Source organism: Pongo abelii, chromosome 10 (genome assembly GCF_028885655.2).
Source record: "Pongo abelii isolate AG06213 chromosome 10, NHGRI_mPonAbe1-v2.0_pri, whole genome shotgun sequence".
In the NCBI taxonomy this organism is placed as follows: domain Eukaryota; kingdom Metazoa; phylum Chordata; class Mammalia; order Primates; family Hominidae; genus Pongo; species Pongo abelii.
This window is the reverse complement of record NC_071995.2, coordinates 28826491-28844564: the sequence shown is the minus strand read 5'-3', so window position 1 is coordinate 28844564 and position 18074 is coordinate 28826491. Positions and strand designations below refer to the sequence as shown.

At 42.0% G+C, this 18074-nt stretch overlaps 1 protein-coding gene across 18 annotated transcripts in view; it reads right to left on the bottom strand.

Annotated features, from left to right (window-relative positions):
- The window catches only part of LOC100444041 (liprin-beta-1), a 176320-nt gene extending 160099 nt beyond the window's left edge, over window positions 1–16221 (bottom strand). For 11 of the 18 annotated variants that reach the window (XM_054527032.1, XM_054527031.1, XM_063711728.1 and 8 more), the window contains exon 1: window positions 15964–16196. The gene's annotated coding sequence lies outside the window, so the exon portion shown is untranslated. Of the gene's footprint in view, window positions 1–1723; window positions 1773–15963 lie in introns of those variants that run through there. The other 7 variants (XM_054527029.2, XM_009247578.4, XM_063711726.1 and 4 more) reach the window with 3 other exon arrangements.
- Between the last annotated feature and the right edge of the window lie 1853 nt (window positions 16222–18074).

Genomic DNA, 18074 nt, shown 5'->3' with positions numbered 1-18074 from the left:
CGCCAAACTCTTTGCATTCATTACCTTGTTTCATCTTTACAACCCTTTAAGGCAGCATTTCTCAACCTCAGTACTACTGATATTTTGAGACAGAGTCTCTACAAAAAAAAAAAAAAAAATTAGCCAGACATGGTGGCACATGCCTATAATCCTACTACATGGGAGGCTGAGGCAGGAGGATCACTTGGGCCCAGCATTTTGAGGTTGCAGTAAGCTATGATCACATCACTCCAGCCTGGGTGACAGAGGAAGACCCTGTCTCTAAAAAAAAAAAAAATTGAAAATAGGCTATATTTTTACAATGGGATTAAATAATGAAACACCCACAGATGGAATGTTTTACAGTCCTTAGAAATATTTACAGACATTTTAGTAGTGTGAGGAAATGAAAATAAAACAATGTGAAGTTTTAAAAACAGTGGGACACAAAATTACATACTCAGGATACTTCATCTATGGAAAAAATATAGGAATAGAAAAAGAAGAAAACACACCAACACACCAAAGCTGATTATACCTTCATGTGAAAGTATTACTGATGCCTTTTTTTAACTGTGTCTTCTCTATTTTTTCTATGTTACTCAAATTTTCTATAAATACATATATTACCTTTATAATTACAAAAAAAGTTTAACAATTTCAAATATAAATCCACAATAAACAATAGATGGAAATCCAGCAGCTAGCTCTCCACCCTTCTACTCCCACAGATAGGCAGGTAAGGCAGTAAACAGGGGGGAAAGCTGCTTTGTTTAAAATCCAAGGCTAGAAAAACATAATGCTTCTTGATGTGAAAACCAAAACGTTTCATGTCTCACGTATCAAAACAGGTTTTGGGAATTTGATAGTCAAAACATTTTCCATCAGAAGATTTAAACCCGCACACCAGAATTATCTCCACAGAACAAACTAGTAAAGCAAGCAGGAAGTTTACCAGGAATATCCTAAAAACTAATAATGGCTTTTACAGCTCTGATAAACCCACGCCAGCTCACGGTAGTACACAGTGTAACATAAACAATCTCCAGTGAGTCTGTCACCACTCCCAAACAGGAGAGCATGAAATCCTTAGCATAAGGCTTCTCACTGGCAAGAATCACTGATGCTGATGAAATTAAGCCTTTTGGTGTTTGCCTTTCAAAGTATGATTTTGCAGTCTTTGGGATGGCTTTCTTGGAGTAACAGCTAACTACGCCAAACTCTTTGCAGTCATTATCTTGTTTCATCTTCACAACCCTTTAAGGCAGCATTTCTCAACCTCAGCACTACTGATACTTAGAGTCAGGATAATTCTTCATTGGTGGGGGGCTGTCCTGTGCATTGTAGGATGGATAGCCACATCCCTGGACTGTACCCACTAAATGCCAGCAGCACCCCCACCCCCAGGTTGTGACACAAAAAATGTCTCTTGACATTGCCAAATGACTACTACAGGTCAAAATCACTGCAGTTGAAAACTACTGCTACAAAAGTATACAGTATTACTGCCCATATTTGACAAATGAGGAAACTGAACCGCAGCTATAGGTCCATCTAACTCCAGAGCCCAAGATCCACCATTTCATACTACCTTCGTGCCCAGGTAGGAGGCCAAGCTTAGAGTATAACTAATACTGCATTTTCTAGCTGGGGCATCTTTGCATCTCCATGGAGCCTGGTATAGGCCTAGTGCATATTGGTTGAATGAACCAATCATCTCATCACATATTTACTGAGTTCCTACCAGGTAGCAGGTCTTGTCAACAAAGGCAGTCATGGTCTTCAACTAGTCCATAATCTATTTGAAGAAATAAGACAAATCCAGAAAAGAGCCATTTTGAGAGTCAGTTGGAAAAAATTCTCAGTTCCCTCATCTGTAACATGGAGGTAATGCTAGTGCGGCTTCTTAATTAACTGAGATACTGCAAGTAAAGTTCCTATCACAAAGTACAATTTCAAATAACAAGTAGATGCCAGATCTCAAAATCACTGGGCTGGAAAGAACCTTCAAAAACAACCTTAACTCATCACCCAATTGGTACTTGAGCAGTTAAAACCCCAAAATTAGATTACCTGTTTCCTGCAAAGTTCCTGCACGAGTGAGTTCTGACTGAGACTCTCAGCTAAGTTTTCCTGATGAACTGCTTTTAAGTGGGTCTGGAGGAAAGAGGAGAGGTTAAGCAAAGAGAAGAGCAATAGGAAAAACAGAAAGGTTTGCTGGACTTAAAGCCATCCAGGGATTGGAGCCGGAGTCCTCTGCACGAAGGGCAGGGAAAAGCAAGCTTGGAGAAAGAGGTCAAAATCAGACGAGATCACAAGATGACACAGTGGTAATAATAGCCAGGCCAGACTTAAGAAATATTTCTCCTAAAAAAAGCAACCAAAGGCTGCTACAAAGCATACACCCAATTTGCGTTATGAACGGGGAATTTAATTTCTCAGACTAAAAGATCAACATTCAGGTTGCTTCACACCATTCTTAAGAATAGCCAGATACCTGCTTTCCATTCACATAGCTGAAAGTGAAGACTTTGCCACAGCAAAGAATCACTCTGCCTTAAGAGTAAACCCAAGAACAAGATGGATTGGGCATCTTTCCCCCCATGCCCAGTCCATCTTGTTCTTTAGGGCACCAGCACAGCACAAGGAAACAAGAGCCCACAGTGGCCAGACCTCTTTTTAAAATCTGAATTTCAATAGGTGAATTTCAGTAAGTAAACCCTCCCAAAGCAAGTGTTGGCTGAAACTTCTTTATTAATAATATGTAGGCCAAACCAACCCTGTCTCCATGCAGTCTCCACCCCAGGAACACAGGATGAGAACTCTGCTGTAAGCCATGGCTCAAAGAAAGCTTTGGAGTAGACAAGGTGAACTGGTACCAAACTTACTTGGAAAATTTGTCTGGCACTAAGATGAGGAATAAAGAAAAGGGGGGCCGGGCGTGGTGGTTCACATCTGTAATTCCAGCACTTTGGGAGATCGAGGCGGGCAGATCACGAGGTCAGGAGTTTGAGACCAGCCTAGCCAACATAGCGAAACCTCGTCTCTACTAAAAACACAAAAAATTAGCTGGACATGGTGGCAGGCATCTGTAATCCCAGCTACTCAGGGAGCTGAGGCAGGAGAATTACTTGAACCAGGGAGGCAGAGGTTGCAGTGAGCCAAGATCACACCATTGCACTCCAGCCCGGGTGACAGTGAGAGACTCCGTCTCAAAAAAAAAAAAAAAAAAAAAAAGAAAGAAGGGACTACCTGCAGGGCTCCAGTAGGAGACAACGGCAAGGTCTGTATCAGAGAGGAGAAGGATGTGAACCCAGATATACTGGTAGGGGGAATGAAGGGTGATTAAAAAATTATTGAAAGGCAAAAATGTCCTTGCTGATGGCCAGAAGAGGGTCCCCTAGGCTACCACCCACAAACCTGATACATTGCAAACTTTAATAATGAAGCTGAGACGTTAGGACCAAGGGAAACTTAGCCTCAAAAGTGAGCTCTTTGACTTCTGAGACATCTTCATGGACCTGTGACCTGGGCAGTAACACAGGACCCCATGCTCAGAAAAGACCCATGGTTGGTTTAATACTCTACTGTCACCATCTTGAGAATGATAATTTTGAATTTGTGTTTTGTAAGTCAGGTCCAATGCGACAATGGAGCCCACAAGTGAGCAGAGGAGAACAATGTGATATGATTTGGATGTTTGGCCCCTCCAAATCTCATGTTGAAATGTGATTCCCAATGTTGGGTGTGGGGCCTGGTGGGATGTGACTGGATCATGGGGGCGGATCCCTCATGAGTGGTTTAGCACCATCCCCTTGGTGAATCTTGCTCAATTAGTTCATGGGAGATCTGGTTGTTTAAGAGTCTGGGGCCTCTCCCTTCTGTCTCTCTTGCTCCGTCTCTCACCATGTGACAAGCTGGTTCCCCTTGCCTTCTGCCATGATCGGAAGCTTCCTGGGGGCCTTGCCAGAAGCAGATGCTGGCACTATGCTTCACGTACAGCCTGCAGAACTGTGAGCCAATTAAACCTTTTCTCTTCATAAATTACCCAGTCCTAGTTTTCCTTTATAGCAATGCAAAACAGCCTAACATACCACGTAATATGTATAGCCACCATTCCTGGCCTCTCTGTTCACACAGTTTTCCCAATGCACCATGAGCTCAGAATTCCGGTGAACTCCTGGTGCGTGGGAGTTCAGCAAGACTTAAAGCAAGTGCAAGGTAAGTGTGTTACAAATACAACTGAGTAAGCAGGCAGGTGGGTGCTGACTGCCCCAAGAGGCAATGACTTCCATTTGAACCAGAACTTAATTGCATGCAGAAATGTCTTTCTAAGAAACACAAATGACCAAGGAGCCCTAGTGTTTTTTCTCTTTCTCATGTTACTTAACCATATGAGCCAACCACTTGTGCTGAAAATGATGGCACAGAAGAAAAAGGAAAGATAAGGCAACTCATAGTTGCTTCTCCTTTCAGTCCTTCATTACACATCATAAGCCAAAGGTAGGTGTCAATAGAATGTGCACACGTCAAGAAGTGAAATAAAAGTAGTTTAGTTTTGTGCAGTGTTTCTACTGTTCTCATAACAATATACATATGCATCAACAACTTCAGTAATTCTGCATATGAGTTCAATGCTCTATATTTTCATTTAAAACCAGCATTGCACTGGGCGCAGTGGCTCACACCTGCAATACCAGCACCTTGGGAAGCCAAGGCAAGAGGATTGCTTGAGTCCAGGATTTCAAGACCAGCCTGAGCAACATGGTGAGATCCCATCTCTACAAAATTGCCAGGCACGCATCTGTAATTCCAGCTACTTGGGAGGCTGAGGGGGAGGATCACCTGAGCCCAGAAAGTAGAAGCTGCAATGAGCTGTGACCACACCACCGCACTGTAGCTTGGGTGACAGAGTGAGATCCTGTCTCAAAAAACAAAACAAAACAAACAACAACAACAACAAAAACAATATTGTATAATACAAAGATGAAGAGTAAATTCATGCTAAAACCTTCAATGCTTAGTTTTTTAATTTTTAAATTGAATTCATGCTGTAATTTTAATTTTTAATTTTTCTTCACATAGAATGACAAGTAGCCAATACTATGACAAGTCAAGAGAAAAAAACTGTATGAGAAAGGAAAAAAGCTTCATATTTTAGTACCTTTAACAGCACTTTTTTCTTGCCTTTTGAATAAGGGGTCACACATTTTCATTTTGCAACAGGCTCCACGGATTCTATAGCCGGCCCTGCTGAAAACCATTGAACTCAAGAATATTATGCCTATCAATTTATACTGCACACACTTGAACAAGCCTTTACTGAAATCTTTCAAAGCAACCGCCATAAGACCCACCAATGGACTGATGGGGTAGTGATTTTTAGTACCACATTCTTAATTATTGCATTCTTCAATCCTTTTCTCACATACCCCTGATGTCATTACCACAATAAATCTGCTGAAATGCCACAAGCCTATGTCTTTTCAACTACAGCTCTTTCTAGAAATAAGTAAACTGAAGATCAGAGACCACCTTATCAGGAGGAGAATTTAATCCAGTGCTGTCTCTGTTGGACAACTCCTTTCTACAGAGTATTTCCTGGTGCTTTGATATATCTGTTTTAACCAAATCCTAGCTGTGGGCTCCAAAACCAGTTGTTTCTCACCACTCAGAACTCAGGTTTCCCCCAAGAAGTTGGCCTGTGAACCATCAAGTCTGGCTGTCTAAAAATTCCTCCTTCAAAGACAGTCAAGTTTCCCTTTGTCTAATTTCATTCTCCTCTTTTTTTTTTTTTTTTTTTTATAACCACTACTTTCCACTTCAATAAACCAACTTCCTGCCTCGAGACACATTCTGGCAAATGTGTCAGTTTGTATTGTTCAGATGAGAGACTTCTGTCATTCTTTCAAATTTTTCCTCCATAACAATAATCCCCAGAGCCATCCTCTCAGGAGCCTGAGTTACTTGTCTGTGAATTTCCTTTCACTGCTTCCTACTCTACTGATAAATCAATGCAGACCACCTGCAGTGAACTTACTCAATTCGTATCCCTTCTGATCACATCTTTTTTTTTTTTCCATTTCCCCCATCCTCTCTTCCATCGCATCAGAAGAAGGGTTCTTATGGATTTCGAGGCTAACCCACTGCCCTCCACTTGATTTTGGGTCTATCCCCATCTCTCTACCCTGGACCATGCACTCATTCCTTCCTCCCTTTTCCTTCTTTTAATATCCTTCTCTCTACCTGAGCCTTCCTCAAACCCAAGCTATCTACCATGTCTCTCTCGGATCAATTCCTTGAAAGGATGAACTAACCAGGCCACCTGCAGTTCATCAGCTCCCATGTAGTCCTCAATTTTTTGCATTCTGGATTCCAAGTTCATGAACTGACCTGGCAGCAGGACCAGGGACAGTCTGTTGGATGCAGCCTTGTAACAAGTCTGTTGCACTGGATGGCATGATTAGTTCACTTACGTTGTGCTTCTTCCCTTGGCCACCATCGTCCTTCACTTCTCTGCAGATCCTGCTCTATCTCCTCTCCTAACTTCTTTTTTGCCTGACCATTTCTAAATATCAGGAGTCCCCTGAAGACTGTATGCTTGCTTCTCTTTTTACTCTACATACTCTTGTTCGGGGAGCTCAACTGTTCTCACTCTTTACGTAACAGCCCTATAAAGATGATCCATTAGTCCGGCCTTTGGCCTAAACTCCAAGCCTAAATTTCTAAATTCTTGCTTAAATCTTCATATTAATAATGTCAACTAACAGTTCATACTGGCTTTTAACACCCCAAGTACAGAACCATGCCAGAGGTAGGACTATGAAGAGGCTGAAGATACTGGCCCTGGAGCTGCACCTGCCTGAGTTCAAATTCTGAGTCTGACACACATAATCTGTGTGACCCTGGGAAAGTTACTTAGCCTCCTTGTGCCTCAGATTCCTCATCTGTAATATGGGATTAATCTAGGTTGAAATATTTAAGGTGCTTAGAGTAGTGCTTGGTACATAAAAAGTATAACCTACCAGGTAAGTGTTGCCTATTATTATTGTTATTCTCCTAAAAACCTGATAAGATAGGTATTATTATTTTATCCATTTATACAATGAGAAAATTAACGATAATGTGGGTCATGATGGAATCTCAAACTCCAGATGTTCAAATCTTAACTCGTATTTCCCACTAAAATTCAACTTTCACTTAGCCAGGCATGGAGGCATGTGTCTGTAGTTCCAGCTACTCAGGAGGCTGAGTCAGGAGGATTGCTTGAGCCCATGAGTGCACAATGATCACAACTGTGAATAGCCACTGCTCTCCAGCCTGGGCAACATAGCAAGACATCATCTTTAAAAGAAAATTAACTTTAGCATATGGGCCATTCTTGATTTAGGGTGTTCTGTCCTTCTCCCTCCCCTTGCCCATATACCCACTAGAAACACCCAATCTGCTAGAGTCATTTTTATAAAACAATAGTTCCCTCACTTCTTTTCTTAAAAACATCCTCTTTTAAGGTATAATCTTGTCACTCTCTTTAAAACCCTGTAAGATTTGCCCCAATATAGCTTACGTCTTTTCAAACAATATTGTTCTCTTTTCTCTAAATCTAATATCACTCTATTCTACATTTTGCTCCAAACCCAAGTATGCTCATCTGTTCCCCACTGCCTCCTCAAAATCTCCTTCCCACCCTTTAAGACCCAATCAAATCCCACCTCTTCTAGTGGAAACTCACAAAACCCAGTCTCTTCCTTTGCTCTGGTGACTAGTCTAGTTCACAGTATGCTTTTCCTCAACCAACCTCCAAAAGGACCAATAAATAGACATTTAAAAATTTAACATATTTTATATTTCCCAAGTAATGTAACATAGATGTAATATACTGTAAAAAAACAAATACAAAGTTCCCTTCGTCTCAACTCTCATAAGCCATCCCACTTAGCAATTTTTCATGCACTGACAAATGTAAACCATACAGGTGTGCTTGGTTTTTTACTTCTTAAAATATATATAATGGACATCTGTACAAGTCAGTATAGTCAATCTTTTTAACAGCTAAACAGTATTCTAACTCTGCATTTTATTACAGTTATGAATAAGGTGTGCCATCTCTTTCTGCCCCCATCTCCTGTATGGGAATACTCTTAAGGTAAAGATCATGTTTTGTTTGTCTTTCCTTCTCCAAGAGGACCTTGTACCAAGGCTGGGAATTGCTTAACACATGCTTAATGAAATAGTAACAACAATATCTGTCATCAAACCAGTGTATGTCATGTGCCAAGAAACCAGCTGTTAGTGCTTCACATACATTATCAGATGTAATCTTCATAACTACCCAATTATTCCCATTTCACAGAAGACTTAACCAAAATCACACAGCTTAGTAACAACAGGGGATTCTAATCCACATCTGTCTGACTCTGGAGCCCCCACCCTTCATCCCTATGCTATAGTTAATAAAATTTTTATAAGGACATCCTTATAAACCAAAGCTGGAGAACAGAAGAGTTCCAAGTATTCTGGTGTGGGCAGGTGGGAATGAGGATAAGAGACAGGAGGCAGAATAAATGCCAAGTAGATGGAGTCAAGGGATTGTAGCTGTAAACCTACCGAGAACCCTCTAGGAGAAAGAGCTGAATTCTTTGCCTCCCCCTTTCAGGCTCCCTACTACATTTCCTTTTGGTAACAGTGCCACCATTTGTTGAAGATCTTCCATGTGCTGAATATGCCGTTATTATTCCTATTAATAATTTCTGGCCAGACGTGGTGGCTCATGCCTGTAATCCCAGCACTTTGGAGGCTGAGGCTGGCAGATCAGCTGAGATCAGGAGTTTGAGACCAGCCTGGCCAACAACGGTGAAACCCTGTCTCTACTAAAAATACAAAAAAAAAAAAAATTAGCTGGTCATGGTAGTGGGGACCTGCAATCCCAGCTACTTGGGAGGCTGAGGCTGGAGAATCGCTTGAACCCAGGAGGTGGACGTTGCAGTGAGCCGAGATTGCACCACTGCACTCCAGCCTGGGTGACAGCGTGAGACTGTCTCAAAAAAATAATAATAATAATTTCTAATTATCTCTAATCCTTGAAAAAATGCTATGGCACATATATCAGAGCTACCATTTTATAGATGAGAGAGCTGAGACCCAGAGAGGTTAAATTACTTGCCAATATTAGACTGTAATAAATAGCAAAGCCAGGATTCAAATTGAGGATCTGCATGGCTGCAAAGTCCTGTTTTTCTCGTACAAAATAACACGTTTTTATTTTTAAAGAAAAGATGAACTATGATTTTTAAACATTTAGACTCAGTTAAGATCACATTTGGCTGCAAGTAACTGACCCAAGTTCTGTGGTTTAACCAAGTAGAGATTTTATTTTTCTCATAGAGTCAAGAAATGGGCAGACAGGGTCCAGAAGAGCAGTTGCAGAATGCTATCAGCTTCTCAGCCTCCTAACCTTCCACCCAGTCATCCTTAACCCTCAAGCATCTTGTCTTTGGTCACGCGATGGCCTGTTTACTTTCTCCAGGGAAGAAGTACAAAGAGCAAAAGGCTTAACAGGCAAGCTCACAGAGGCTTCCCCTTTTAAGAGCTTTGGGGAGCGGGGCATCCAGCTATTTACATCTCATCAGCCAGGACTATTGTCACTGAACCACCTCCCAGTTGCAAGGGATTCTGGGAAATCTAGCACTTAACTGGACATAGTGGTGAATTAAACAAAATGGGTTCAGTTATAGAAAAGGAGGGGGGATGGATATCAGTTGGGCATCCAGCTGTGTCTTTCTCACAAGGTGATTATAAGTGCAAGTCATCCTAGAGAATCAAATTCCCTTAGTAGAGAAAAACAATAAAGGAAACTTAATTCTGTGTTTATTAGCTTTCTCAGTTATGCAAAGTCACACATTGATGGGGGTGAAGGATGGAAGGATCTGAAAGTTTGACAAAACCATCCAGGCAGCTGATCCAGAGGAAAAACACTGAGATCCAGGTGACTTCACACAAATGGCCCTGGCCAGATCACAGGTTCCACCAGTGTGTCTCCTGTGAGTCGTCACTGTTTCCCTTCCTCCCTCTCACTTCCCAGAGTTAATTTCGAGAACCCACAGGTTCATTCGACTCTTCCATCATTCATAAGAAAAAGTAGAGCTTATTCAAATTCCAATGCAAACAAAAGAAAATTCTATACTGTGTTGTTATAAGCGGCAGCATCTTTAGAAAAAGATAATGGTTGCAAAGGCATTCTTTATGCAATAGCAGCCGCCCTGTCAAGTCACTAGATGAAAAAAGTAGACCATAGAGTTTCAACCTTGTTTTCATTTTTTTCTAAATAAAGTAAATACAATAAACTTTCCTCATGAGAAACTTTTGCAACTCCGTGGTAGTGAGATAATATTTGTGTACAGTACTATGGATGAAGAGAAGGGTAACAAAGTGCCAGCAAAAGGACATCAGTGAGCTTGATCCTAGGCACAGAAATACAAGAAAACACAGGTACATTTAGTGATATGGTACAGTATTACTGTATACCATAAAAGATTCTACACTCTTCCCAATGGGCCTACCTAGTTCTTCCCCAAAACTACCTTGCTGGCCTAAAGAATCTGGCCACTTCTTCAGAGTTCAGCTTTTATTGCTAAAAGGAAAAATTAAAATTTGGCAAGTTATTATTATTTTTTTTTCAGACAGAGTCTTGCTCTGTTGCCCAGGCTGGAGTTCAGTGGCGTGATCTCAGCTCACTGCAACCTCTGCCTTCTGGCTTCAAGTAATTCTCCTGCCTCAGCCTCCTAAGTAGCTGGGACCACAGGCGCATGCCACCATGCCCGGCCAATTTTTGTATTTTTGTAGAGACGGGGTTTTGCCATGTTAGCCAGGCTGGTCTCAAACTCCTGACCCCAAGTGATCCACCCACCTCAGCCTCCTAAAGTGCTGGGATTACAGGCATGAGCCATCGCGTCCCACCTGGCCACTTCTTCAGGAATAGACTTGCCACTGAAAAAAGGCTTAGTCCCTCTTTCACCAGGTGAAATGGCGTTTCACCTCCTAACAAAGACACACACACTAAGAATGAGCACACCTACTCTTCTGAACTTGTCTTTTTATGTCAAATGCATAATTTCCCTAACTTAAAGGAGAGGTGAAAATATCCAGGCCTACTGTGGAGTCCAGAGGGTGTCCATAAAATCTAGGGCCAGCCCTAAACGTGATGGTGGTACTTGATCTTCCTCCTATATGATCCATATTTAAGACATGACCCTTGGCCAGAATGACTGATACTCGATGCAATTTGGGTTTATACAATTCCTTCAGGCATGGACATTGTTAGGTGCACCCCTGTACAGAAAACCACTACATGATCTTTCTACTCTGAACTCGTTACACTTGCCAACAAAAACAAGGATGTGTGTGTGGGCCAGTCAAAATGTGAGTCCCATCAAGTTCCAGGGAGAAGCATAACCAAAGAGCACTTACAAACTGTGACAACACGTCCACTTGGACCACTCAGAGTCCAAACCCACCTTTCAGAAATAGACACTCTTCAGTAGGTTTAGACTGGTACATATTTACCTCAGGTTCTCTCTCCTCCTCCCCCAAACTGCCTAAAAAGTGCATAAACTTAAAACTCCTGGGAGAATCCATATTTTTTTATCTAAAATCCAGTTGTCTAGTATGTTAGGTTTTTTTTTTTTGAAGTGGAAAAAAAATGCTCACCACTTGGCTTTTGGAAACACTATCATTGAACACCAAATGAGCATCAGTAATTATTATATCTAAAATGAAGAGTGTAAGAGAAAGATTCTTTGTATTTTGTATGGTGGAATAATTCAGTTTAGTTTTAAATTTATGAGCTCCATTTAACACAGCATCAATTTTTGTGGCAGTGACATATATGACAAAAGCTGTAGGGTTTTGTTGTTTTTTTTTTTTTTTACTAGGAAGAAGGTTCTGACGTGCACTGCAATGAATTTGAAAAATAACTGACATAACACACTACTGATGCACTGAATTACAAGAGCCCAAAGCAGTTTTTGGACAGTTTGATAACTGATTTAATTGTGAAGTTATCCACCTTTAGTTGAACAGAAAATGCTGGCCAGAAGACATTTTGTTCCCTTTATTCACAAAGAATACCCTGCATAACCAGGAGCGGTGGCTCCCGCCTGTAATCCCAGCACTTTGGGAGGCTGAGGCAGACAGATCATCTGAGGTCAGGAGTTCGAGACCAGCCTGGCTAACATGGTGAAACCCCATCTCTACTAAAAATACAAAAACTAGCCAGGCATTGTGGTATACACCTGTAATCCTAGCTACCTGAGACCCTGAGGCATGAGAATCATTTGAACCCGGGAGGTGGAGGTTGCAGCGAGGCAAGATTATGCCACTGCACTCTAGCCTGGGCAACAGAGACTCTGTCTCAAAAACAAACAAACAAACAAAAAAACAAAGAATACTCTACATCAAAATGTGACAGTAACCCTAACAGCTTTGACTCTCATATTTAAATCCGTTTGACCATGGTTAAAAATAACAAAATAATCATGATAGTTATGATTATGGCTCCCTGAAAGATTTCACAACTGGCTGCTCAACTGTGATTTTTTTTTCTTAATTTTGGAGCTAATATGACTTTCTAAGGAAATCTCTGAAAATAAAAACGTCATTCTGCAACACTTCTTGCCTATGTTTTCACCTTGAAGCGACGCTTCTTTAATAAAGAATCAAGACACAGACCCAAACATGAATGAATATGCATTCATTAATTCACTCCTTCATTCATTGTTTTGAAAAGGTAATTCAAACTAGGCCAGAGACATGTAATAGTATCTTTGAAAAGACAGGCTGGTCACCCATGGCTCACTCCTGTAATCCTAGCACTTTGGGAGGTCGAGGTGCTTGAGCCCAGGAGTTCAAGACCAGCCTAAGCGACATGGTGAAAACCCGCCTCTACTAAAAATACAAAAATTAACCGGGCATGTTGGTGCATGACTGTAGTCCCAGGGAAGGCTGAGGTGGGAGGATCATTTGAACTGGGGAGGCAGAGGCTATAGTGAGCCGAGACTGCACCACTGCACTCCATCCAGGGCGGCAGAGCGAGACTCTGTCTCAAAAAAAAAAGAAAAGACAGAGTGCTGAATAAGGTCTTCTTTCAGTTAACAGTTTGAAAATTATGCTGGTTTGGGATATAAACAAAAAGTTAATTTTAATGTAACAAATTATCAACATAATCTAAATTTACTTATACAAATATTTTATGAATAGAAAAGGTTTTAAAAGAAGTCAGCTAGTCAGTAACTGAGGGAAAAATGACCTTGTTCTGATTTATCTCACAGTGGAACAGGGAGCAACAAAAAGACTACATAAACAGTTAATTAACTGTCCCTCGGTGAACTCGTTCCCAAAAAAATGTCAGTGATGCCCTTGAAATTAGGCACTATTGATCTGGAACTTCAGTGTGTCCTGGATTTCAAATCAACATTTACCCATTAAGGCCAGATGACCTTAATTTTTATTTTATTTTATTTATTTATTTTTGAGATGGAGTTTTGCTCTTGTCGCCCAGGCTGGAGTGCAATAACGAGATCTCGGCTCACTGCAACTTCTGCCTCCCGGGTTCAAGCGATTCTCCTGCCTCAGCCTCCCAAGTAGCTGGGATTACAGGCGCCCACCACCACACCCGGCAATTTTTTTGTATTTTTAGTAGAAATGGGGTTTCACCATGTTAGCCAGGCTGGTCTCGAACTCCTGACCTCAGGTGATCTGCCTGCCTCAGCCTCCTAAAGTGCTTGGATTACAGGCGTGAGCCACCAAGCCTGGCCGATCTTAATTTTTAAAGTTGCTCTTGGAAATATGACAGTTGTTGGTCAAAAGGAATTTAACCAAAAACTGATCATACCTTTCTCAATAACTCTAACACCTTTTAAGTATTTTGTGTTTTCCAACACTATATCTGCCTCATAAACATGGACTGAGAAAGAGAAATATTGATTTAAATTAAGTATGTAAAATTACTGCTATTACTCAAACTGTGAATCAAATTTAGAGTTTTGGTATATTCAAGTCCCTAAACTAGGACTAGTTTCTTGGAAAGAAAGTGTAAATTTGAATTTGGCACATAAGGATAACATCCTAAAGATACTCTTCTTTACTTAACCGTCTGGCTTTTGCAGCCCCATCTTTTGGTATTACAAATGCAGTTGGAACACTATCAGCCAAGGAACACTACAGTGAGTTCACATTAGCCCACAGAAACTCCACTCCACAGCTCTATCCTACTGAAAAAGTACACTGGAAAATACAGTATGTTTTATGTACTCCCCATAGAACACAAATAGAAAAGACTTGTTCACCATTATTGCAGAGCCATTTGCAATTTCTGTGTCTTAAGCCAAAATACAAACCAAAATTAAAATGTTGTCTTTCCAATAAAGCAAATTTTCCTTTCTCAAAAAGCCTGCTATTTATCCACCCTATTTAATTTTTTCAGGAACTAAGAACAATACAGACCCAGGTATGCCATCAACAACAGCACAACCAAACACTTCTTTCTAGTTCTGAAACCTAATGATCATTTGGCTAGAAAGATAGAGAACCCCATCTATAGTCCTCTCTATCCCATTTCCTGACTTGGGTTTACTAGACGTACTGTTGTGGCTTCTTTCTTTCTCCATCTCCTGGAAATGCCTTTTCCTTCAGGGGCCTGGGATATGGATTTTGACTCACAATGAAGTCCACTCCCATTTCCTCCAGACCTGGCAACAGTAGGATCCTCACTGCTGAGGAGGAACTTCGGTGAAGGAAAGGGGAAACTTGACTCAGGAGTTTCAGCGCTTACTTTTTTTTTTTTTTTCCTTCCTGCTCCAGAAGAGAGCCTTAAAGCACTGATGAGAGGGTCCTGAATCAGTGTATGGAGTCAATTTCCCCGCCCCCTCGAGAAAGTCAATCACACTCAGTTAGTGACCTGGGCACACAAAATCTCCACATAGGAAAAAGACAGGGTTTGAAATAGGAAATAAGCAAAAATCAGAATTATATTCTTTCACTTCTTAAAAGTATCTTTTTCCTCCCGCAATTGCTTTCTCAAAATACCAAACTTGGACTTTGAAATCAAGTTCTCTTTCTATTGCTCTCCGCAGTTCTTACTGAAAGCAAGGATTTGTTTTGGTCCCACATGTTGAAAAATTCACGTCCCTATAATTAAGAGTTTATGTGCCACGCCTTCCACCGCATTTCCCTGATAAAACTCCCTTCTCTAAAAAAGATCCCTGAAAACACAACTACCAGCCCGCCCCTCAAGCAGCCACAGGAAACAGATCTGAAGATTCTCAGCAGCCATCCTAACCCCTCCAGATACAAAGTTGGCAGCTGAAGGGATTTCTCGGTTAAAATGAGTGAATACTAGTTGCAGTTTTAGAAGTGTGCCCCCAAGAGACGAGTTTTCCCACAAGCTCATAATTAATAAACACCCCAAGTGAATTTCTCACATCCTGCTGGATTACACAAAAGGATATTTTACATTGATATATAAGAATAACATTGATATTCTTTTAATATATAATAGGCCACAAGGAGACAAAAAAATACAAAACTTTTTTTTATTTTCAACGAGCATAATTTTTGAGTCGATGATCCGTAATTTTTTGTGGCATTTTTAAATGCCCCAATACACACAGAGAGACACACACGCCCCTCTGGTTGGGGTTCTCAGGTATTACTGGGAGCCTAGGGTGTGGGGGTCTAAGGATACAGACAAGACCTAAACGTCCAATCCTGGAGTATTCTTCACGTACAAGCTCGGTCGGAGCCCCAGGAGTTAAGCCCTACCCCTCCACCCCCACCACCCCCAAAAAGTGCCCGTTCCCATTGGGAGACAGGAGTGAGTTGCACAAGGAAATCGACCCGGGGAAGAGGAGGAGCAGCTGCAACAGCCAGCTGCAGCCACACAACGGTGCCACTTCCCTCCCGTCTCGGAGCGGAGCAAAACGCCCTTACCTGGGGGGTGGAGAGCCGCCGGCACTAGTTCCAAAAGTTCTGGTCCACCTCCTCTCGGAGTTCAAAGCCCCAGCACTCCGGCCCTGCCGCCGGCTCGCAGCACACGGGTCCTTCCCCGTCCCTTCCCCACCCTGCCTGCACTACACCATGTCAGGAATCCGGGTAGGCACCGAGCTGGGAGCTGACATCACTCCCAGTTCCAGGTACCTCCCCCTCCCACTGCCGCCCTTCTCTCCTCCCTCCCTGCAGGAATCAGCCAAAGAGAGTCAGCAGTGGGGCGGGGCCAGAGGCGCCTGAGCGCCCGCTGATTGGAGCCGAGGAACGTCACTCAGAGGAGTCCACTAATTTTATACATTCCTCGCTGAGCCAGACTAGGGCTGGAAGTGGGTGGATGGAAGAAAATTCTGCCCTTCCTGCTGTCTCTAAGGAACGGAGATAATCCGATGGGGAAGAACCTAGGGTGTCGAGTTTTAAACTTTTCTTGTTGTAGTTACTGAGATTCCAGATCAGAAACGAAACTAACCCACGCGAACCCCCTTTTTAAGGAGAAACAATTGCCTCGGTGTCACAGGCACACGGGCATGTACCAGCCCGGCGGCGCGTGGTGTAGAAAATGGCTAGCTTTAAGCCATGCAAATAAAGGAAAACGTCAGCTCACCCTTCTGCCCTTTTATCCTGGGTCTGCTGGGTGTTCCCTTAGACGGGGAGTGTAGAACTTCAAAAGCACTTCAGAAAGATTTGGAAGAGACTCCTGAAAACGGTGACCCAGCTTTGAATTGTTAAGTGGTGGTGTTGTCAGCCATGTGGCTGCTTTTGCTTTTAGCGATGAAAATCACACCACACAAGCTTCTCGGGCAAGTAAAATTGAATCTCTGAAGCAAGAAAAATGTATTTACCCGTTTAAAGATCTTAAGGCTAATGTTTTAATGCACACACTGAAAAGGGTGGAGGAAGGAGGGACCTCACAATTGAGTTCCACAAACCACATGAGAATAATTACTGTTGAATGGAACCAATTGTAGTGGCTGGGCTATCAATTAAGAATTAACTAACGTTTATCCTTGACAGATATCATGCGGTATAATCCCCTTGGCTGACAGAAGAGAAAGATTCTCAGAAGATGGTTCTTTCAAGGCAGATGCTGCTTAGAGGCAGAACTGAATGGTGAAAAGCAGCTTTATTTGTATGCGATATAGGTAGCCTATAACCCACCATCTTCTAAAAATATAGTGAATTAATAACTTTCTTTTTTTTTTTTTTTTCCTTTTTTTGAACAGCTCACTCTGTCACCCAGGTTGGAGTGCAGTGGCATGATCTGGCTCACTGCAACCTCCTCCTCCCGGGTTCAAGTCATTCTACTGCCTCAGCCTCTGAGTAGCTGAGACTACAGACACCCACCACCACGCCCGGCTAATTTTTGTATTTTCGGTAGAGACGGGGTTTCCGCCATGTTGGCAGGCTGGTCTCGAAATCCTGACCTCAGGTGATCCGCCCGCTTCGGCCTCCCAAATTGCTGGGATGACAGGCGTGAGCCACCGCGCCGGGCCTCATTGTTTTTTGATTGATGACATGCCATACATTTCACCGATCTGCCAAAAATTGTAGAGGGATGCACAGAATCCAGCACTGTGTCTTGTTTAATCTTCCCAATCATCCTGTAAAGTGAGTGTTACTAGCCCTATTTTAACATAAGGAATCAAAGGCTCAGCAAAGTTATGTAAGTAAATTTCTCCAGATCACCCAGAACTTGGATTGAAACCAAGGTCTATTTGACTCCAAAGCCATTGTTTTTCTTTCTATATCTCAAGTATTGAGTGTCCATAATTTACACTTTTTCAAACAATAGAATGCTACAAGAAATCCACAGGCTTGGGCCACTGCTCTCACAGCCCTACTTTATATCATTACCATCTTGTTGCTCGTCAGACCTGCACTATTCCAAACTCCTGACTTGAATTTCTGACTCCAGTTTCCCCCAGTTCTAATTCTTTCTCTGTACCACTACCAGATGAGTTTTCTAAAATGTTTGGTTTTGTCATCAACATCTTCCCCTCTAAATCAGGTCCCCCTTTCCCTGCAATTCTTATCTAGCCATTTAAAACTCTTTCTTA